Source organism: Chrysemys picta, chromosome 10 (assembly GCF_011386835.1).
Source record: "Chrysemys picta bellii isolate R12L10 chromosome 10, ASM1138683v2, whole genome shotgun sequence".
In the NCBI taxonomy this organism is placed as follows: domain Eukaryota; kingdom Metazoa; phylum Chordata; order Testudines; family Emydidae; genus Chrysemys; species Chrysemys picta.
Genome location: NC_088800.1, coordinates 69,522,454 through 69,546,978, shown reverse-complemented (window position 1 = coordinate 69,546,978; position 24,525 = coordinate 69,522,454). Strand labels below are relative to the sequence as shown.

At 42.9% G+C, this 24,525-nt stretch overlaps 1 long non-coding RNA gene across 1 annotated transcript in view; it reads right to left on the bottom strand.

The window, feature by feature from the left end:
* LOC135973857 (uncharacterized) overlaps positions 1-24,262 on the bottom strand; it is a 71,243-nt gene extending 46,981 nt beyond the window's left edge. Inside the window, exon 1 of the long non-coding RNA XR_010590892.1 lies at positions 24,075-24,262. This is a non-coding gene — a long non-coding RNA (uncharacterized LOC135973857). The remainder of the gene's footprint in view (positions 1-24,074) is intronic.
* Positions 24,263-24,525: the final 263 nt, after the last annotated feature.

Genomic DNA, 24,525 nt, shown 5'->3' with positions numbered 1-24,525 from the left:
CATGGATGTCAGAGGGCTTTCGATCAGGCCCTTAGTGCATAGTTCTTCACCCATTAAGTTGATGGCAAATCTCTCGCGGGGTTTAATCAGAGCAGGATTGGGCTCTTAAATCTTTGTACTCTCCATATTCTCAATAGCAAACCAACATGATGGTAGGAATGATAAAGATAATGGATTTCAAGAAGGCAAAATTTAACAAACTCAGGGAGTTGGTAGGATCCCATGAGAAGCAAGTCTAAGGGGGAAAAACAGTTCAAGAGAGTGGCCAGTTTTTCAAAGAGAGACATTATTAAGGGTAGAAGAGCAAACTATCCCACAGCGTAGGAAAGATAGGAAGTACGGCAAAAGACCTGACTTAACCAGGAGATCTACAATAATCTGAAACTCAACCCCCCCCCACCCCAAGAGTCCTGCAAATGTGAAAACTAGATCAAATTACAAAGGATGAATATAAACAAATAACACAAGTATGAAGGGACAAAATTAGAAAGGCACAAAACAAGATTACTTTATCTAGAGACATAAAGGGTAACAAGAAAACATTCTACAAATACATTACAAGCATGAGGAAGACCAAGGACAGGGTAAGTCTGTTACTCAATGGGGGGGGCGGGGGAGGGAGGAACAACAGAATATGTGGAAATGGCAGAAGCGCTAAATGACAGTTTCAGTTTTCATCAAAAAGGTGAGTAGTGATTGGACATCTAACATAGTGAATGCCAGTGAAAATGAAGTAGGATCAGAGGCTAAAATAGGAAAAGAACAAGTTAAAGACTAGTTAGATGTTTTCAAGTCACCAGAGCCTGATTAGATATATCCTAGAATACTCAAGGAGCTGATGAAGGAGATATCTGAGCCATTAGTGATCATCTTCGAAAAGTCATGGAGGACTGGAAAAGAGCAAATAGAGTGCTAATCTATAAAAAGGGGAATAAGGACAACCCAGGGGATTACAAACCAGTCAGCTTAACTTCAGCACCTGGAAAGATAATGGCGCAAATAATTAAGCAATCAGTTTGCAAACACTTATCTTCTAAGGCGATAAGTAAGGTTACAATTTTGTCATGGTTATTTTTAGTAAAAGTCATGGACAGGTTATGGGCAACAAATAAAAATTCATTGGAGCCCATGACCCGTCTGTGACTTTACTAAAAATAACCAGGGGGGCAGGGCTAGACAGTGGGGAGGAATAACAGCTGGAGACCCATGGGGGGTGGGACTGACAGGCTGAGCCCCGCCTTCAGCCTCCCGCCGCACGGAATCCGTGACTGCGATGACCTCTGTGACTAAATCATAGCCTTAGTGATAAGTAACCGTTAGCATGGCTTGGTCAAGAACAAATTATGTCAAACCAATCTAATAGCTTTCTTTGACAGGGTAACAAGCCATGTGAATAGGGGGAAGCAGTAGATGTGGTATATCTCAATGTTAGTAAGGCTTTTGATACTGTCTCACATGACCTTCTCATAAAGAAACTAGGGAAATACAACCTAGATGGAGCTACTGTAAGATGGGTGCATAACTGGTTCCCAGAGAGTAGTTGCCTGTGAACCACTGATATCAGTTCTGGGTCTGGTTCTGTTCAATATCTTCATCAATGACTTAGACAATGGCATAGGGAGTACACTGATAAAGTTTGCGGCTGATACCACACTGGGAGGGGTTGCAAGTGCTTTGGAGGATAGGATTAAAATTCAAAATGATCTGGACAAACTGGAGAAATAGTCTGGAGAAAATAGGATTAATTCAATAAGGCCAAATGCAAAATACTCCACTTAGGAAGGAACAAACAGTTGCACACATACAAAATGGGAAATGGATGCCTAGGAAGGAGTTCTGCAGAATGGCTCTGGAGGTTACAAGCTAAGTATGAGTCAACATTATAACACAGTTGCAAAAGAAGCAAACATCATTCTGGGATGTATTAGGAGGAATGTTGTAAGCAAGACACAAGTAGTAATTCTTCCACTCTACTCCATGCTGATTAGGCCTCAATTGTAGTATGATGTCCAGTTCTAGATGCCACATTTCAGGAAAGATGTGGACAAATTGGAGAAAGTCCAGAGAAGAGCAACACAAATGATTAAAGGTCTAGAAAACATGATCTATGGGGGCAGATTGAAAAAAAATGGGTTTGTTTAGTTTGTAGAAGAGAAGTCTGAGGGGGAACACGATAACAGTTTTCAAATGCATAAAAGGTTGCAACAAGGAGGAGGGAGATAAATTTAACCTCTCTTTAGCCTCCTAGGCTAGGACAAGAAGCAATGGGCTTAAATTGCAGCAAGGGGGGTTTAGTCTGAACACTAGGAAAAGCTAACTATCAGGGCAGTTAAGCACTGGAACAAATTGCCTAGGGAGGTTGTGGAATCTCTGTCGTTGGCAATTTTTAATAGCAGGTTAGACAAACACCTGTCAGAGATGGTCTAGAGAATACTTAGTTCTGCCTTGAGTGCAGGGAACTGGACTAGAAGACCTCTCGAGGTCCCTTCCAGTCCTACGACTCTATGATTCTATGATCGCTGCATATGCAGAAGTACACCACGAGAAATCCAGGAATATTAAAAGGTAAAGGCCTGATACAGAAATGCTAATCGATGTCAACAGGGTGAGAGCTGGCCAAATTAAAATGTAGTGTAAGAGGATGCAAATCAGTTGGCGTCAGCGGAGTAGTGCTGGGACAGAATTTTGACCTATGCACTCCCCTTGATTGATTTTAAGAACATTTAATGAAACGTAAATTCACTGAGAAGTATCATAACTGTTTTAATATCCCTAAAAGATGTGTAGTTTTCTTTCTATGAAAGCAGTTCTCTTATGCATTTTAGCACAGGTTCTTCTAAAAAAATAATATTTCCACACTGGAAACTAATGTAATATTTGTAACAGTTCAAACATTATTTTACAGGGATAATGGTTCATTATTTTTAAATACTCTGGAGGCAATGCAGAGATTTGAAAGCAAAAAGCAGAAGGAATATAAACAAATATTAATGCCTGTTTCATCTGCCGTGTAACATGGTGATCTGCCAGATTCTTTGTCTGAAATTCTGCTAGAATTTGATTATTAAAAGCAAGACTGCTTTTTTTGGCGCACCATGCTTATTATCAGTAATAAAAAGACAGAAATTAATAAGTGAATGCAACTGTTATTACTAGATAGTGTTTAAACCATTGTGGAACTTGAAAATGAATTGGGGCCACCTTTCGCAATTTCATATTCCTTCAGCAGAGGTTTTCCGAAAGCTACATTTTGCAATTATTCTGCATGATGTGTTGCATTCTGGTTTGGATCACTTATGCCACATTATGATGCATTCTTTGCAGGGTCCCACAAGGACTTTTATGTTTTACAAGATGCTTTTTAATTTATTCTGAAATGGCTTCAGAACTCAGGGCACACACGTAGCTTTCTGACTGGTTCTCACTGATGTCAAACAAATGTCAGTAGTGCCCAGAATGACTTTTGCCTTATAAATTCCATTACGTAACAGAGATGGCACACTCCAGACAGTGCATTTCTAAAGGCCCATTGCCAGAGAAGGGGCAACTAGTTCAGGTAAATTAAGAAATGACTGGAAATTTTATCCAAGCCCCTGAACCAGACAAACAAACAAACTCTGTCCAAATAAAGTCCTCTCCTCCCACCTGCATTTTCTATTCCATTTCTCTCATAATAAAAATAATAAAAAAAAAAAACAATTGGGGGGGTTGAATCAAATCTGAAACTTTTGAGAATTTTCAGTGAATTGAAAAAGTCTATTTCTGGACTGTTCAATGGCACCGATTCGAACCTGGGTCTCCCACATCTCAGATAAGTACCCTAACCAGTGGGCTAAAGATGATAAAGGTATGAAGAAGGGTGGGAAGGCATTGGAAGTAGAAGAGATGACATTCCCAGAATGACATTTGCCTCCTGTTTTGTGAAGGGCCAAAACTTATTTATGTCAAATTCATGAACAGGAACAGTTTTGGATCAACCGAAATAGCATTTTTCAGCAAATTAATTATTTGAAAATTTTCACCCAGCTCCGCTCTCACCACTAATTCAGCCAGCCTCCCCTCTCCATGGTTCACACCCCATGCAATCGCTCACATACTTCATTGGTCCTATTTTATATTCCAGTTCAGCCAGTGATGAGCTCCCAAAATCCTAATAACCAGTTCCCTACCGGGTCCTCGGCGGCACTTCGGCGGGAGGGGGGGGGCCTTCACTCGCTCCGGGTTTTTGGCGGCATTTCAGTGGCGGGTCCTTCACCCGGAGCAAGTGAAGATCCCCCCGCCACCAAAGTGCCACTGAAGACCCATCAGGGAACCGCGCAGTGAGTACAAGCCCCACGTGCCTGTCTCCCCCCCACACACCCACCTGACCCCAACCCACTTCCTGCCCTGACTGCCCCCCTCAGAACCCATAACCCATAAACCCCCCCGTTCCTTGTCTCCACCACCCCCACCCGAGACCCCCCCCACCCTAACTGCCCCCCCAGGACCCCACCTCCTACCCAACTCACCCCACTCCCTGTCCCCTGACTGCCCCGACCCTATCCACCACCACCGCGATAGACCCCCAGAACTCCCACGCCTACCCAACCCCCCACATTCCCAGTCCCTTGCCCACCCTCTCCCCCTTATCCAACCCCTCCTCCCAGGCCCGTCCCCCTTACCATGCTGCTCAAAGCGGCAGGAGCTGCAGAGCTGCCCAGAGTGCTGGCGCCGGCAGCGCGGGACTCTGCAAGAGGGAGGGGAAACGGGGGAGGGGAAACGGGGAAGCCTCCTTAGCTGGGAATTCAGGCAGGCCGGACAGGACGGATCCGTGGGCCGGATGTGGCCCGCGGACCAGAGTTTGCCCACCCGCCAGCCCCTTTACAACTGGTTCTACACTAGCTTCTAAATTTAACAACCGGTTCTTGCGAACCGGCGCAAACCGGCTCCAGCTCACCACTGAGTTCAGCCAATACTTGGTTCCTCCTTGTCATTCCAATATTCCATCCATTCAACTTCCAAACCTACTCCCAGTGCAGCTGCCAACCCAGTCTCTGACTGCCCCATTGCCACTTGCATTTACAATGCTACTTAACGCAACCTCTGGCTTCCTCTCTCTGGCCCAATTCTGTCTCCTCCCAATAGAAACTTGACTCTAGCCCATCTACGTTGGGTCATCGGGTTCCAAATTTGACTTATTCTCCCCTGCAATCAGAGAAGAACAGCTCTGAATGAGGATAGATTGACTCTTCTCTATTAATCTGATAAAAAAATAAATTGATGAACACAGCAATCATAACTTCCAACTTTAGGGCCTGATCCAATGCCCTTTGAAAGCAAGATCCCCATAGACTCCAATGAACTGTGGATCAGACGCTTAGTGCAAATACAGATACATGAGTAAAATGGGGCATTGTTCGATCTTTGAAAGATATCTTCTTTCCACATCCATAATGTCCATGGCTTTGGACATTAACTCAGTGAAACAGGAAAACACCTTCTACTCCTGAAGTTTTTGTTGATACATTATTTTTACCTCTTTGACTAAACAAATGGCTGATGGAGGAGAAAAAAGGGAAATAGTCTAGTGTTACAAAAATCTGAGCCAGAAGGGAAGGAAGAAATTGCCCTGACTCTAAAGTGGCAGCACTTTCTAGAGCCAAGCTCTATCTGTATCTTTAGCTTTTCCTGACACACACTGCCCCATTGCTATAGGTATGTTGTGTTTGATAAACTAGTAATTTTAACTATTACAGTAGAACCTCAGAGTTAGAGAATTACGAACTGACCAGTCAACCCCCCCCCCCCCCACACACACACACACACACCTCATTTGGAACTGGAAGTATACAATCAGGCAGCAGCAGACATACACACAAAAAGCAAATACAGCAGTGTTAAACATAAACTACCGAAAAATAAAGGGAAAGCAGCATTTTTCTTCTGAATAGTAAAGTTTCAAAGCTGTATGAAGTCCATGTTCAGTTGTAAACTTTTGAAAGAACCATAACGTTTTGTTCAGAGTTACGAACGACCGCCATTCATGAGATGTTTGTAACTCTGAGGTTCTACTATAGTCCTATAAGATTTTTTTCCAAAATTAACCCAGAAACATCACACATGATGATAGATCATAGAAATTGAGGTTGGAAGGGACCTCGAAAAGACATTAGTCCATTCCCCTGTGCTGAGGCAAGATCAAGTATACATAGACCATCCCTGACAGACATCTTTCTAGCATATTCTTTAAAGCCTCCAATGATGGGGGATTCTACGGCCTCCCTTGATAACTTATTCCAGTACTTGACTATTCTTACACTTAGAAAAATTTTCCTAGTATCCAGCCCAAATCTCCCTTGCTGCAGATTAAACTGATTATTTCTTGTCCTGCCCTCTGAGGGCATGGAGACCAGTGATGACCATCCTCTTTATAAACACACTTACGCTATCTGAATTCCATTATCAGGTCCCCTTCCAGTCTTTTTTTCCTCTCAAGACTACACATGCCCAGTTTCTTTAACCTTTTCTCATAGCTCAAGTTTGCTAAACCTTTTGTCATTTTTGTTGCTCTCCTCTGCATTCTTTCCTATTTGCCCACATCTTTCTTAAAGTGGGGCACTCAGAACTGGACACAGTACCCCAGCTGAGGCCTCAGCAGTGCCAAGAACAGCAGACAGTTACCTCCCAGGTCTTACATAGGACACTTCTGTTAATCCACCCCAGAATTGTGTTTGCTATTTTCATTGCAGCATCACACTGCTGAGTCATATTAAATTTGTGACCTACTATAACTCTCAGATCCTTTTCTGCAGTATGACTGCCTAGCCAGTTATTCCCAATTCTATATTTGTGCATTTGATTTTTCCTCCTTAAGTCTAATACTTTGCACTTGCCTTTATTGAATTTCATGTGGTTGATTTCAGACCAAGTCTCCAATTTATCCAGGTCATTTTGAATTCTAATCAAGTCCTCCAAAGTGCTTGCAACTCCTCCAGGTATGGTGCCATCCACAAATTCTATAAGTGTACTCTCTGCTCCATCAGCCAAGTCATTAATGAAAATATTGAACAGTACTGGACCCAGGACAGACCCCTGCAGAACCCCACTAGATTCTTCTCCCAGTTTGACAGCAAACCATTGATAGCTTCCCTTTGGGTATGGTTTTTCAACCAGGGTGCATCCACCTTATAGTGCGTGCACCTCAATCACACTTGCCTACTATGCTTATGAGAATATGCACTTAGATGAAACATTTCATACGAAATCTTACAGGGAACACTTAACGAAGGATATGCAAAACTATTCATTTATAGCCATCAAAATCAATACACCCTAATAAGGGTTCTATTTAAAAGGCAGCTGGGCTCACTGAATGATCGTTTTTAACGTATCTACCAAGGTTTCTTTGCCCTGTGGCTCACTTTTTGAAAAAGGAAAAGGAAAAAACACATATAGCTGGTCATATTTTGTCTCTCTCTGAATTTCTCAACCCTCTTTCCCCCATAACTCCAACTTAACCCACAAGGTCTCTAACATGTATAGGCATTTTTTCAGCTTCAAAACATATAGTAACTCCTCACTTAAAATCGTCATGGTTAACATTTTTTCGTTGTTACATTGCTGATTAATTAGGGAACATGCTCGTTTAAAGTTGTGCAATGCTCCCTTCTAATGTCGTTTGGCAGCTGCCTGCTTTGTCCACTGTTTGCAGGAAGAGAAGCCCGGTGGAGCTAGCTGGTGGGGGCTTGGAACCAGGGTGGACTGGAAGCCCCGCCCCCAATCAGCTCCCCGCTCCCCTAAGTTCCCCGGGCAGCAGCTGCCCAGCAGGTTAGCAATTGCCGGCAGTTCAGCTGTCCCTCCCCCCACTGCCATGTGCTGCTCCTGCCCTCTGCCTTGGAGTTGCTCCAAGACTCCTGCTTGCTGTGCAGGGGGGGGGGGGCGGAGAGGAGGAGGGGGGCTGTCAGGGTATCCCCCTCCCCACCGCTTACCCCATCTTCCATAGAGTAGTGGGGACTCACAACAGGGCTCAGGACTGAGGGAGCTTTCTGGCAGCAGCTGCGGTCTCAACAAGCTGATCTAATTAACAAGGCAGTGTACTTAAGAGTAGGGTCAGCATACTTAAAGGGCAATGTGCATCTCTCTCTCTCACACACACACGGTGTGTGTCTCTGTCTGCGATGCTGACTCCCCTCCCTCCATTCCTGCTGCCTTGTAGAGTGTGAGAGTTAACCCTTGAGGGTTCAGCCAATTGCTAGTTTACCATTTAGCAGTAAGGCATTCCCTGGGAAATATCCCACCCTCTGACTCCTCCACCTCAACCAAGCTTCACAATCATCATCACTGTGTACCAGTTTTAAATGGTTTGTTTAAAACTTATACTCTGTGTGTGTGTGTGTGTCTTTTGTCTGGTGAAAAAAAATTCCTTGGAACCTAACCCCCTCATTTACATTAATTCTTATGGGGAAATTGGATTTGCTTAACATCATTTTGGTTAAAGTTGCATTTTTCAGGAACATAACTACAATGTTAAGTGAGGAGTTACTGTACCTCACATAATATGACCCACTCATGTAAATTAGGCAAAAATTCCAGATACAGGCTCAATATGTCCTTGCGTTATTCTGTTGCCTTTTTTTTTTTTTTTTTTTTTTTTTTAAAAAAGGACATTCCACAGTCACGGTCCTATACTTTATAAGTATATCCACTGGACTTGAATGGTAGACATCATTGTCAGAAGTAGGTTTCTGTAAGACACACTAAGCTGAAAATGTACTTAGACCTTCAGTGAGCTAGCCCTGCCTATATAACACCCTCTAAAATGTTTTCCCCCCTCTGCTGTCTATTCCATTCCCAATGCCTAGACACTGATTCTGTACTTTTACATTTTCCATTGTCTCGGTTTTGTGTCATGATTTAAAACATTGCTAACAAACGGGACTGATAAAGCTTATGCTTCCAGACGGGAAAAATCTTAACAGCATAAAAGGTAACAAATGATTGTGTTTACTCTGTGGTAAGGTATTATGTACAGTACACCCAGATGAGGAATTTGAATTGACAGGTCCTAAAATCAATATGGATAGCAACAGCTTGAAAGAAAAGAAAAATCATCCAGAGATTTAGCTTCAAACCTTTCTGAAGCCACTTGATGACAGTTATGACTAAAAACAATTGTATGAGAAACACGCACTTGGGGAATAGCATTTACACGGGAAAACAAATAGTGCTTTAGCCAACTTCCAAGCTCTCTGGAGAAACTAAGCAAATTATACCCCAACCACACACCCAAATAAGGCAATAATAGACTAATTCTCACAGGATTTGATCCAAAAATTGTCATCACAAACAATCCCTGTTAATCTTACTTTAGCCATTACATCAAATAGGTAAGAGAAACTTAAGCATAGCATTACATATATTAACTATATATGCTAGCCATGCATTAAAATTTACATTATAGAAGGAAATGGAGCTTGTGTTTTGAGTACTAGCCACTACTGTACTAGAGAGATTTTTATGGTCACCAAAGGTGCTCTGTTGCAAGTGAGGCAGGCTTAGCACAGTTTATGCTGGTTCCCTGGTTTTGCCCTCCTCAGAAGATGCAAAGCCCTTTTATATCAGTATAATTACATTTATACCAATACAAGCTCTCACGTAGAAGTGTAATAACTACCCTGCCCCCCTCCCCCCAAACTGACAGTTTTAAGTGTAGAGCAAGCCTTCGAGGAATCCCCATTGGCAGCCTGGCTCCCTTCTCTTGAGTTACTGCTGAGATTTGAAAGAGACATTTATGGCACAGCTATGTGTGAACTGCTTTTGGATGCAGGAATAGTAATAATACAATACCACAGTGGGGCCTGAGCTCACTCATGCAGAATAAAAGTTTTGAAAGTATAGGAAAAGAGAGCCTACTCCTCAAGCTGAGTGCAATCACTTCCCCCTGACTTCATAGGAAGTTGAAGGCATTCAGCATCTTCCATTATTGAGTCCAAGGTCATAGACAATATTATGTTATTCATGCAGATGTTTGTCATGAGGTGCTTGGGTCCCCATCTCATTTGTTCACTCATATGGTTTGTTATTTAAAGTATGTGTCATTCTCCAAACATTACTATCATGGTACTGGGGTGTGATATTAGCTTCTAGGTTGCTCATTATTACTCAGAATCTACTATGATGATGATGTCCGTTTATTTATCCAAAGCTCCTCCTGACATTTAGGAAGTTTCCTGTGTTGTACGCACAAGTCCTAGATAGCAGAGAAGGTACACTGGGAATATACGTAGATGAAAAAAAGCAATGTCAGATTAAAGGATAGAAAATAAAAATCCATATTTTAATTCCCTCTCGTCCTCCCACCCCCATAATTTAGGCATATACTATTTTCATCATCCTGTAAATCTTAAATCTCCACTGTGTCTAATCAATTGTCAGAAATCTCATTCTGAAGGCATTGCCTTTCCCCAAATATCTGTGTCATGCCTGTAGAAACTGTATTTTTAATTATGCAGCACTGTGGATTTGTAAGTGGGAAAGTCTTCAGTTGCACCATAATGCTGTACAATGTTTAGTAATTAAGTGAGAAGACAATTTATTAGAGCACTGTGTGCACGTCTTGATAATTGGGAAGTCTAAGTACCGTAGATTAGCATTTTCTTCCTTAACACTAATTCAGAAATGGGCCAAATCTCAGGGGCCTGATTTTCCTCTTGAACCAAATTTACACCAGTGTAACTCAATTAACTTTACTGGAGTTGTTGCTGATTTACACCAGCAAAACCCAAAGGAGAATCAGGCCTCAAGAATATTATCCTAAATATGCAGGTTACCATGTGAAAGAGTCTAACATGAGAAGATCTCCTGTATATTTAAAATAAGGGTTCATGTTACAAGTAGTAACATTTGAGACTAGTTTGGGCAAAGGTTTGAGAATACAGCACCCCTGCAAACATCCCTGGAGAATTATAGTTTTAAAAAGCCACACACAATGCAAGGCTCTTACACCCTTCACATTACTTTTTCTGTGTAAGACCCAATCCTGCAAACCCTCACTGACATGAGTAGCCCATACCCAGTACAATGGACAGCGTAGGTAAGGACTACTCATGTGAGTCAGTGTTTGCAGGATCAGGTCCCTTTCCTCAAAGAAAGGAATCAGGTTTTTGTTGCTATCTGGTTTGTCCTGTTTTTTTCCCAATACTGCAGTGCCTAGGCTGGGTTCTAGAACATCAGACGCTTATTTTGGGTCCAGTCCTTTAACCTTTGCTCCTGTGAGCAGTCCCAGTGAGATCCAGGGGAGTATAATCACAAGAATCCATGAGTGGAGTGAGCCCATGCTCCCTTATGCCTAGGCAAAATGGGTCAAATTAAAGCAGTTATGAAGTCTTAGTGATACAGTGCACTGGCTGTTTGCCTTTGGAGACCAAGGTTCATATTCTGAGATAGTTTAAGTGGAAATGAGTCAAGGTGCTACCCAGTGTGACACATCAGACTCTCTGCTAAAGAAGGGCCCTGGTATGAGTATCAGGATTCAAATATTACTTTTGACATAAGAACAGATTATTCCATTTCAGGGGAATAGCACTTTTTTGCCACCTAAATATTAAAGCAGGAGCAAAAGGTGACTACTAAAGTTAAGACTACACCACAGTTTCAGATGCTCATGATTTAAAAATAAATAAAATGGACTCCTGGCATAACTCAGCTGAGAATCAGGTCTAGAAGTTTTTTTTGCTCAGCATGGAGCAGATTTTGATGAGTAAGACAGAGCCTGGGTACAATTTTCCACCGTGTTAGCGGGCATGACTCCATTTTGAAAAGGCTTTAGATGTCATAAGGCTGGTGTAAATGGGCAAAGAGCCACTGAAGTCAACAAAACTGCACCAATTAGCAGCAGAGAATTTGGCCCATTTTTTGGTTTTGTTATGACCATGATTTCTATAATAAAAGCCTTATGTACTATAACTTTCATTCCTCGAGATGAAATTCATGCTTGTTCTCCATTTCAAATTGAACAGTATTGGCAACACCCTTTTGGTCAGTACTAGGCCTGTCTGACGGGCCGAGTCATGTGTGGAAGCTTCCATTACAGCCTGCAATGTCTTTTCATTCTACAGTAGCTGCCTGCACTTTACCTGATCTTACCCGATGCCGGTGCTCTCTCTCAATATTGCTTACAGTTTGGTTTTGAAGTTATTTAACTAGTACGTGGGAGCTTCAGCTCTGAATTGCCTTTGTTTTTTTATAGTTGCGATCAGATTCTTAATGGTGCTGTAAAGGAATTAGTTTTATTAATAATAGAAAACATTAAGTAGTTACATCATCATCGCCCCACAATATTCCATTCAGATACCCAGCATCACCAGAAAGATTAGAGTAATTCAAACAAGGACACTAGCTACAGACAAAAGCTTTTTATTAATTATTTACCAATCTGCAGGGTTTCAATGCCACACAGAGTTAACTTAGCTTTCCAGATTAATTATTCAAATCTTTACAGTTCAAGAACAAGGCAGCTAGAAGAGGCACAACACACAGCAGTTCCTAGCAAAGCAACTCTCTTCTGTCCCAGGTCTCAATAGTTTACCTGGCTCGGTGGCACCTTGCCAAATCCCATCCGAAGGATCAGTCAATATATAAATTCAGACCAATTATAACATTTCTTATCCTCTCAACCAGGGCCGCCCAGAGGCGGGGGGGCAAGTGGGGCAATTTGCCCCAGGCCTGGGCCCTGCAGGGGCCCCACGAGCCCTGGCCGAGAATCCCTTCCCTGACTAGAGGCACCTTTTTAATTTTTACTCACCCAGCGGCGGTCCGGGTTTTCGGCAGCACTTCAGAGGTGGGCCCTTCAGTCACTCTGGGTCTTCGGCGGCGGGTCCTTCAGTGCTGCCGAAGATGTGGAGCGAGTGAAGGACCCACCTCCCCCGCTGACTCAGAGCAGGTGGTGCCTTATTTTATGTCCGCTCCCCCGCTTTGCCCCAGGCCCCCTGAATCCTCTGGGTGGCCCTGTGCTCAACCCCTCCCCTGTGTTTATAATTATTAGCATTAGAGGCTCCGCCTACCCCTAGGCACTAGTAAACAGTATCAGTAACATCAAGCAAACATGTCAGAGAAGGAACATAATTGCCAAGTGGATCAGACAAGTAGTCCATATAAGGCTGTATTCGGTTTCTGAAAGTGCCCAGCTCCAGCTGCTTTCAAGAAACCCTGAAATAAGCAGTTATGGGGAAACCTGTCCTTGTGGAAAGTTTCTTTCTAACCCTCCCATAGTTAGAGATTGGCTTATGCCCTGGAGCTGGAGGGGTTTTACCCTCCCCCAAACTCGTGTGTGTTGAATATTTAGTACTAAAGCTTAGATAACTGTGTTAGCTATAAAAGAGTCCAATTCTTTTTAAAACCGTGCTAAGCCCTTGGCTTTTAAGTAGATCATGGAGCAACTAGTTCAACCAGCTAATGGTGCATTATGTGGAAAAGGTGGCATGCCCAAGACACCCCCTCCACCTTCAGTCTCCACAGAGTGGTCGATAATAGGTTTATTATTTTTCCCTAACTAGGAGGAGTCTGGACCTGATCCCTCTCAAATTTCAAGGCCAGAATGGACCTCCTTGTATAACACAGGCCATAGAACTTCCCACCCCCCCCCAATAATTCCTAGAGCAAATCTGAAGTGAAGCAGCTGTTGCTTTTTCCTGCACAGTCGCTGATGTTGTGAGAATGACATTTGAAGTATGATACGAAGACGTCTGATTTTCAATTTTATCATGTCTTGCCATGCTCCCGGGAGGATAGGCCATGCTGACATTACTGAGCATTGCTCAAAGTGGTGCCTCACAGCAATGATGTTACACAGACGGATACAGCAGTTTGGCATATTAAACAATGGTTTTGCATTTAAATGAGGTGGCATAATAAGAAAATCCACTGTCCAGTTTGGGTTAAAAGTTCAGTTTTCGCGGTCTACTTTGTGATGTTTACTTCCACTCGCATTCAAATGCCTTACTGAAGTCTAAGTATATTATATCAAACTTTTAATCTCATCAAAAATGATATCAAGTTAGTTTGACAGGATCTATTTTCCATAAATCCATGTTGATTTGCATCAATTATATTATCCTCCTTTAATTATTTATGAATCAGGTCCCAGATCAGACACTCCATTATCTTGCCCTGTATTGATGTCAGGCCCATAGGCCTTTAATGTCATCCCATTAACCCTGTTTAAAAACTAGCACATTAGCTATCTTCCAGTATTCTGAAACTTCCCCAGTGCTCCAAGACTTATTGAAAAGTCAATTAACGGTCCAGCAAACTCCTGAGCCAGTTCTTTAAAAAAGTTATGAGCTAAGTTAAGAGGGGCTAAGTTTAGCAACCTCCATTTAACATCCTCCAGTGATACAAGTGGAATGGGAAGAGTGTTATCACGATATGATGAGATCAGTGGTTCTCAAACTGTGGGTCAGGACCCCAAAATGGGGTCGCCAGGGCCAGCATTAGACTTGCTTGGACCCGAGGCTGAAGCCCAAGCTTCACCTCCACTCGGGGTGGCAGGGCAAAGGCTGAAGCCCTCTCTCTCCCCACCTGAGGTGGCAGTGCTTGGGCTCTGACACACACCCCACCACCCGGGGTCATGTAGTAACTTCACCAGAATGGGGGTCATGGGGCAATGAAGTTTGAGAACCCCTGGACTACATCATCTGTCCCTCCCCCACCCACTGAATACAGAATAAGAATATGTATTGAACACGTCTGCATTTTCTGCAATTGCTAATTCTACCATTTCCATCTAGTAATGAACCAATACCATTGTCAAGATTTTTTGTTCTAATATATTTTAAAACACTCATTCTTATTGTCTTTAATTCTGCTGGCCATAGGTTTCTTCTTGTGTCCCTTGGCTTCCCTCATCAATTTTGTACAATTCCTAATTTCTCATTAATATTAGTTACTATCAACTTTTATACACACACACATATTTACAGCTGCCTTCACTTCCCCCGTAAAGCCAGGTCAGTTTTTTAAACTGTACAGACTTGCCCCAAAATCCACAATCGAGGAACATCTAGTAAGGTGTTTTAAAAATTATTCCCAATTATCTTTCATATTTTTCTGATTAAATTCTTCCTCCCAGCTGATCTGGCTCATAATTATTTTCAGTTTTGTGAAATTGGCTCTATTAAACCACAGAATATTTTTTTAATACATTTTACTGGTCTGGACAATGTTCTGCTTGCACATTATAAATGCGATCAAGTCACAATCACTTTTACCTAAGCTACCATTTATTTTTTGGTCTGTGATCATAGTTTCTCTTTTTCTGTCAAGAAAAAAAAAATCTAACAAAGAACACTCCTGTGTTTGCTGCAACACTTTTTAAATTATAAATCTTTATGAATTTTTAAATCTATAATGTTTAAAAGTTCCAAGGATGCTTTAGTACTGGCAACATGAAACCTCCAATATGTGTCACTCAAATTGAAGCTCATTCTCTTTGTGGCAGTTACCTATGCAGTAACCTCCATGGTCTAGCGAATGGGATGGGATGAGGAGAGTGAACTCACTTGCTCAAATGGCAGATGTCAGTGTCCATCTTCAACAGTTCCCAGGAATGGTCCATACAATGCAGAGCCCAATTATGCAGTAACAACAAGTCTGTATCCCTTTATTCTTGCATATGGGTCCTTGGATCTAGCTCCCATTGATTTAGTTTTCCCAAGGATCAATCCCTTAAACAAGGCTAGAATTAGGTTCTTAGTGGCAATAAAAAAGTTCCTAAACAAGGTATCTGGACATCCTCTTTACATTTGAACCAATGGCTAGGCTAGAGATTGGTGAATAGCTTCTCCCATTGCCTCATGCAATGGGTACATGAGAATGGACCTCCAGACTGGGATTTTCAAGTGTCTTGGAGAGTTAGGTACCCAAATCCTAGAGATTTCAATGGGATTTGAATGCCTAACTCCCATAGACTCCTTTGAAAATCTCAGCCTGGAGGTCCATTCTTGCCTGTATCTCAAACTGCAGCAGTTGACAGCTTAGGCAACCTCCAAAAAAAAAAGTTTCCTAATGGATTATAAATTATAGAAAGAACATTCTTTGCTATATAATTAATGGAAATTTACCATTTTTAAGCTTCCTGCAGGAAATTTTCCATGTCAAATCAATTTGCAGATGGGACCCAAGAGGCAGAAAAATCACAACTCCTTCAGTACGCTTCTTCATTAGATTGTTGCTGCGGGTTTAATTTTCAGTCACATTCTTTGATGACTTTGATCTTTGATGACAGTGTTAACTCTATTTGGTCCTCAGTACCACATTGATTTTTAAACAGTCTTTTGAGATACCCGCACTAATTATTTTGCTGGAAGTTTAATTAAATCTTTTCACACAGGAATAAGCTTTTCCCCACCCCACTTTGGAATAGCTGCTAAACATTAGAAGCCATGTAATCAGTGAAAAGGGAGGATGAATTATAATAGCTGGCAGACATGCACAGAAGGAAATGAAGCAGAATGTGGCTGCTAAGTACCAATTTCAGTGCAAGCAAATGTCTACTAGCCTTCTCAGCATCCATTGTCCAACACACACAACAGAATTCATGCCTGTTTGAGAGCAACAGGGGCTTTTGAAAATCTGGATTTGTTCTATTTTCAGTATAAATAGTTCTGTATACAATGTTTCCATTTGAATCAGACATTACATTTATACGTAACAGTGGCACGGTTGGAATTTTAAGGGTTTCACATGAGGGTGTGTTAAATTTAGACTCTGATGATTATAATGGATGTAAAAATATCTTAATTAACATTTTGATATTTACAAGACTGACACAAAATTGCAGGCAACTCTGATGACATTTTTATGAAAAAAAGGGAAGAAATGGAACAAGTTTCTCTTTAGGAACACACAGTTCTTTTGTCTGCGGTTTGTGTGTCTGGGGCTGTAACTAACATTTTTCTACCAGAGTCCTAGGGGTTTAGAACATTAGAATACACTGGAGATTAATTGTTCCCCAATGCCTCCCAGCCATGCATTCTGGGATGGGAAAGAGGGTTTTTAATTTTTAGGGATTTCCTCCTCTCTCCATTTATTCCTTCCCACACTTTCCACTAGCAAAATGAATGAATTGTTCACCACAAGTAACTCACCCAGCTCTAATTGGCAAATTGCTGTCTCAAAGATGCAAAACCTACATCCAGAGAACTTTATGCATGCATACACCATATATGTATGAGTAGATACACACATTTTTCATGCTGAATCAACTGATACCTGTTTAGGACTCGAGTTAGCATGCTCCTACATTCAAAGGCTGGGCAAAGCATTCCCTAGGTCAGACATCTGTTTATCAACTAACATATGTTCTAATGCTAATGGTATAAAATAGTGACAGTTATATATAAATAGTGCATTTTTGAAGAACACATCAATATCTGTTTCAAAAACATGCTATTCTTTCTATAAATGCTGTTTAGGAGCAAAAGAAAACTGTTTGGAAGCATAAGATTAACTAAATAAGCCCATAGTGTGAAGGAGCATACGGATCAGACACAGTACAGGTTAGGCTCTGACAGAAAAAAATCAAATGAAAAAGTCCCATTCAATTACATCACATAATGGCAGACAGCTAAAAAGTGACAAATTTATAAGTGCTTACATACAAATGCTAGAAGTCTAAAGACTAAGATGGGTGAACTTGAGTGCCTGGTATTAAATGAGGATATTGATATAATAGGCATCACAGAAACTTGGTGGAATGATGATAATTAATGGGCCATGCTAATACCAGAGTAAAAAATATATAGGAATGATGGAATAGATCATGCTGGTGGGGGAGTGGCACTTTATGTGAAAGGAAGCAGAGAGAGAGAGTCAAATATAGTAAAAAAATCTTAAATGATCCACACCATACCATAGAATCTCTATGGATAGAAATTCCATCCTTGAATAATAAGAATAGAGCAGTAGGGATCACTACCGACCACCTGACCAGGTTGGTGATGTGACCATGAAATGATCAGGGAAGTTAGAGAGGCTATAAAAATAGAAAACTCAGTAATAATGGGGAATTTCGACTATCCCCCTATTTACTGGGTACATGGCACCTCAGGACAGGTTGCAGAGATAAAGTTTCTTGAAACCTTAAATGACTGCTTCTTGGAGAAGCTAGTCCTGGAACCCACAAGAGGAGAGGCAATTCTTGATTTTAGTCCTAAGTGGAGCACAGGATCTCATCCAAGAGGTGAATATAGCTGAACCACTTGGTAGTAGCGACCATAATATATTTACATTTAACATGGAGGGGAAGCATCAAAGAAGCCCACCACAGTAGCATTTAACTTCAGAAAGGGGAACCACACAAAAATGAGGAAGCTAGTTAAACAGAAATTAAAAAGGTACAGTCCCCAAAGTGAAATGCCTGCAAGCTGCATGGAAACTTTTTTAAAACCACCAAAGAGGCTCAAATTAATGCCTCTATATAAATCTATGGTATGCCCACAACTGGAATACTGCATGCAGGGCTGGTCGCCCCACCTCAAAAAAAAGTATTAGAATTGGAAGAAGTACAGAGAAGGGCAACAAAAGTGATTGGGGGTATGGAATAGCTTCCATATGAGGAGAGATTAATAAAACTGGGACTATGATAGAGGTCTATAAAATCTTGACTCGTGTGGAGGAAGTGAGTAAGGAAATGTTATTTATTCCTTCACACAACACAAGAACTAGGGGTCACCCAAATTAAATTAATAGGCAGCAGGTTTAAAACAAAACAAAAGAATGTACCTCTTCACACAACATACAGTCAGCTGTAGAACTCATTGCCAGGGGAACGTTGTGCAGGCCAAAACTATAACAAGGTTAAAAACAAAAACAAAAAAACTAAACAAGTTCATGGAGGACAGGTCCATCAGTTACTATTGGCCAAGATGGTCAGGGATGCAGCACCATGCTCTGAGTGTCCTTAGTCTCTGTTTGCCAGAAGCTGGGAGTGGACAACAGGCAATTGATCACTTGATGATTGCCTGTTCTGTGCATTTCCCCTGAAGCACCTGGCATTGGCCACTGTCAAAAGACAGGATACTGCGCTAGATGGACCATTGGTCTGACCCAGTATGGCCACTCTTATGGTTAAGAAGTATGCAAAAAGCAGAATTAACGCTTACCGACTGGTGAAATAAAGTAGTGAAATATATTCGTGTTCTAATCTGAATTTTAATTCAGTAGAATTTACTCCACACACACTCACAGATCTAATTCCATTGGCTTCAACAGGACTATATAAGGGTTTTCAGGATTGGACCCTAAATTAGCAGAGGATCCAGTTTACTCAGTCCCAAGCACCACATGTGGTGAGTTCAAAATGATCAAAGTAGACTTCATACAAGGAAAGCGAATAGGAGCCTTTGCTAGGAAAGTGCAAAGAAGAAAGGAAGCAACTCCACAGAAACTGTATCGGAGGTGGTGTTTGGTGATGGAGATGAGCTGAATAGAAAAGACAGTGCAAACCAAGGCCTCTCTCAAAACAAGCATGGGTGCTAAGGGAATGAGTTGAAGGCCCCCCATAGGGACTTCGTTCTTCATGTCACATAGCTAACACGTCCAATTCAACAGCACACACTGAGCACAACCGGTTGAGGAAAAGGCTAGTTATTTTTGGACCTTGAAAGAATGACCTTGTGCATTGAGTACAGAACTCCTCATCCAGACAAGACTAAAAACAGGCACTGCTGTCAGTAAATAAACTGAAACGCAGACCATAACACTGCACAGTCTTAATCCGTCTGAAGCAGTGGTCTGCAGACACATGGGCATCCGTAGACTATGTCTAAGATTTCCAAATAGGTCCGCACCTCCATTTGAAAATTTTTAAGGGTCTGCAAATGAAAAAAAAGTTGACAACCACTGATCTAAAGACATACATTAGAGACTGCACCAGAACCCATTCTCAGTATGACAGAGTCATGCTTCGTGCAGGTCCCTAGGAAGGGGGGAAAGTTGGCTTTGCATACCCTTTGTGGCTACTTGGCTAGGATAATAGATTCAGCCCCCTGGTCAATTTTTCCTGGCTTCCCAAGTGTTCATCTTGGCATAATAAACACAACTCTTACACAGAAGTTTGATAGTTATTAGCTGCATTTTGGGGGAAAAAAATCATTTGCACTCAAGTTGTCCGATGAAATGTCTTTCCATTTTTAGAAGACCTATTATTGAAACTTGATTCTACTTGCCCCTATGCAAAAATCCTGTAAAATTTATTAAGAAAATCTTTTTATGGGTTATTTTAAAGATATTAAACACATTAGCCTAGGGAATGTATCCTTGCTATAGAATTATATAGATAGTTAAAAACACTATAGATAAGTTATAATTCTCTTTCAAGTTCCACCAACTGTACTAAATGTCTTTGAAACCTTTTCAGTTTCTCCTGTAGTAAATTCTACAAGATATTTCCATATGTGCAATGAACTTTCACCTTCCTCATCTTCAGTGTACAATCCTGTGCTCTTACAATGGACCCTTTTTAGTATCACAGCACATCCCAAAGGAACATAGTCTCCTTGCAGTTTGAATGCAACCTGACAAATTTAAACACACCCTCTTGAATCTCAAATCAGTCACCATACTCTACAATAGCATCTGTGCTCATTGTGTCAAGTGTTCAGGATATACTCATTATTGTATCAAACGAAACTACTGCTGTGGTGCAAACTATGGTTAAAAAGCTTCAGGGCAGGGATAATCCCTTGCTTTGATGTACATACAGTATCTAGAATAGTGGAGCAGCTGGGCCCCAATCTCAGTGGAGACTACTGTAATACAGTAACTGGCTATGCAAGGGGAAACTGTTAAAATGACTACACTGAAGTAAAAAAACAAAAAGAGAAAACTGGTGCTTTGCTATCTTTGTTCAGGGAAAAGAATCTTTGGTGGGAGCTCGTAAATATTGTACATTTTCAGGCATAAGTGATCTTCAAGTGGATGGTGTCTCATAGTGAGGAAACTCAGAAGCTGTACACTAAATTCTTACTGCTTCAGGGTTCTCATGCTCTTGCTGGAGCAATTTCTAGAACAGTGCACAATACAGAATAATTATTGAAGCTGTATGAAGCTGGCAGTCAGCAAAACCAATAGAGGGACCAATCCTGCAGTCCAGCCAGCATGCAAAACCCCCATTGAGTTCACTCTTGGGACTAAAATGCTTGAAATAAGCTAAAAACCAGTTCCTATGGTGATGTGAGTGCTTCCCTTGGAACCAGACACGCCCTATAAGCCTTCTGTCTTGCAGAACATGAGTGCAGAAAACCCCTTTTCAGTGGCATATTCTCAAGCACTATTGCAAATGTAATAAATGCCATCTTCAGTATCTGTCCCTGACCTGTAGAAGACTATGGGATATTGTACAGAGATGCAAGTGTAATGCCTAGAAAGTGGCCTTTACTTTCCAACAGGGCCGGCTCTGGGTTTTTTGCCGCCCCAGGCAAAAAAGCCTCTCGCCGCCCCGCCCCCCCGCCCAGCGTGGCAGGGGAGGGCACCGAGCCCGGCCGCAGGCCGCTCTCCCCAACCGGCCAGAGTGCCGGGGGGAGGGCGGCGAGCCTGCCGCGGCTCCGCTGGCGGCCGGAGCCCCGGGAGGAGGGCGGAGAGCCTGGCCGGGGCTCCGCTCTCCCCGGCGGCCAGAGCGCCGGGAAGAGAGCGGCGAGCCCACCGCGGCTCCGCTCTCCCCAGCTGCCAGAGCGCCGGGGGGAGGGCAGCGAGCTGGCCAGGGCTCCGCTCTCCCCGGCGGCCAGAGCGCCGGGTGGAGGGCAGAGAGCCCGCCGCAGCTCCGCTCTCCCCGGCGGCCAGAGTGCCGGAGGGAGGGCGGAGTGGCGGCCAGAGCGCCGGGTGGAGGGCGGAGAGCCTGCCGCGGCTCCGCTCTCCCCAGCGGCCAGAGCGCCGGGGGGAGGACGGAGTGCCGGCCGGGGCTCCGCTCTCCCCGGCGGCCAGAGTGCCGGAGGGAGGGCAGCGAGCCCGCCGTGGCTCCGCTCTCCCCGGTGGCCAGAGCGCCGGGGGGAGGGTGGAGTGGCGGCCAGAGCGCCGGGTGGAGGGCGGCGAGCCTGCCGCGGCTCCGCTCTCCCCGGCGGCCAGAGCGCCGGGGGGAGGGCGGAGTGCCGGCTGGGGCTCCGCTCTCCCTGGCGGCCAGAGCCGGAGCACTGCGCCGCCCCCCTCCAGGTGCCGCCCCAAGCACAAGCTTGGTGGGCTGGTGCCTGGAGCTGGCCCTGCTTTCCAATGACTCCTGCTGAAGGAAAAACTGCACCAGCTTCTCTCAACAGCCTCTCCTGGCTGACCATTGATCCACAGAGTAATTTGTAATGGGAAACTAACAAACCTGAGGAGGAATAATTTCCCAGAGAGCTGGGAACATCCTGGGAACATCAGAGAACTTTGAAACTAACCCAGCCCATCAACCCACTAGTACAGTTCCCAGCATACACCATAGTAATATTTTACATGGCTAAATTACAAAGAAACTTGTTACAGTGAAAGGATTTAATTAAACTTGGCATCTCAAGTATAGAATTTGTGTGTTTGACACAGACTAAGTCCATCTCTAAATACTGTTACTATCAATTTTATTTCTGCAGGCACAATATTGACCCTGCACTGGCCTTAGAACCCGCAGAGGGACGAATTGAGACCAGGGTGTTTACATCTCTAATTTTAGCAGGTTTTTCCAATCAAGAGCAGTCTGAGAATCCCCAAGTAGCCACATCTTTGCAGTGTGTTTCTGTGTAACTAGGTTATTGGAAATATTGTTCAGGCCCTTTTAGCAATATTACAGGTTTTGTATCTTTACACATCAGCAAGCATTAGTGAGTCAACATGGCTAAATGGAAGTGATATTTGCACCTGCCAGCCACACTTCTTGTCAGAGCTGAAAGTCATTTTGAAACTGCTAGAGGGTCAATGGGGAGGAATTCAGGCTAATTAGCACACAAGTTATCTGGTCCAATTATTCAACATAAAAAATAGCTGCAGAAGAAGAAACAGCCCCAATCTCATATGCTAGAATGTTTCCTGTAATGCCTTAGGAACACAATACAGCTGGAAACCTTATGTTCCTCATCTCTCAAATTAAGATCTGTAAGCTTTTTAAAATAAAATAAGTCACCCCAAGTAAACAGTTAAATCAAATCTGCTATCTGAAAAGGAAAGAAAAAAATATCTACCATAAAGACAGATTGGTAGTTAGATTTGTTTAGAGGCTATTGAATGTTTAAGAAAGTCCCCCATTTTGATCAGAGTGGGAGAAAATATAGATCTCTGTGGAAATTTGATTAGAATGGATTTTCTTCCCCAGCTTCAGTTCAAGTAGAGTACATTCACCCTTCATAGGGTTTGTTCATTGTTTTCTACTACACATGAAGCCAGCTCAATTTCAGACCTCATTGTTAGACAAGGCGAGACATTCAAACTAACATTCAGTAACTTCTTCAATCCAGCAGTAAGTAACAGCCACAGAGAAGTTGTTTGTTCTAAGTTAGCTAAATCTAGGGACTTGAGCAGAAAGGGGGTCCACACAGGGCCGGTGCTACTATTTAGGCCAAGGAGGCAGTTGCCTAGGGCACCAAGATTTGGGGGCGCGAAAAAGCAGCACCCCCAATTTTTTTTTTTTTTTTTTTTTTAAACACAGCGGCCACTGTGCTGCGAGAGAGAGGGAGTCTGAGCTGCCGGCAGGCAGCCTAGGGGAACACCTGGGTCAGAGCTGCCGCACAGATCCCTGGGCCGGGGGGTGAGGAGCTGCCGCAGGGGGGTGCCTCAGGGCGGGGGGGGAGGGGGAAGCTGCCGCATGGCTGGGGGCGGGGGCACGCAAGGTGGAAGTTTTGCCTAGGGTGCGAAACTTCCTTGCACCGGCCCTGGGTCCACAAATCTCTCTTTTCTAGGATATTTGTGAAGAATATAAATTAAGGAATATCTGAGATATTTGGGAATAGGTTTCACCAATAATCAGAGTTAAACACACATTTAATAGAAATTATTCAGCCAAGTCTTAACTCTTTTCTCCAAACATTTTTAAAGGTTCAAAAGTGGCAACATTTTCCATCTGTTCCCTACATCCCTACCTTTGCCAGTATTCCATTCAGTGGGCTGGGTTCTCTGGTCGGTCCATTTCTGCTGTGCTCAGGCTTGCTACAGATCAGCCAGGCCACTTGTATTCACCTGGTCTAAGAGCTGCACCAGTGAGAATAGGCAGGGCCATATAAAGGCCATTTACAACTTAAATATGGCTATTCTTAAATGTTAACCTGTTTTCCAAGGTGACCTAGCTATGGCAATTCAGCATGGAAACAGATAAAAGTAGATTAGGAAGAGCCACTCCAGGTGCAGAAGTGTGAGCACACCTCATTGCTCTAATTGTCACTGATGAGGCAATGAAATGATAACACCTACCGCTTTTAGATAGTGCTCTTCAACTGGAGATCTCAGAGCACTCTGCAAAGGAGGGGAAATATTAGTGCTACCTTCCTGTCGCTGCTCCTGCAGTGCAGGGATTTCAGGGTTCTAAGAAAGAAG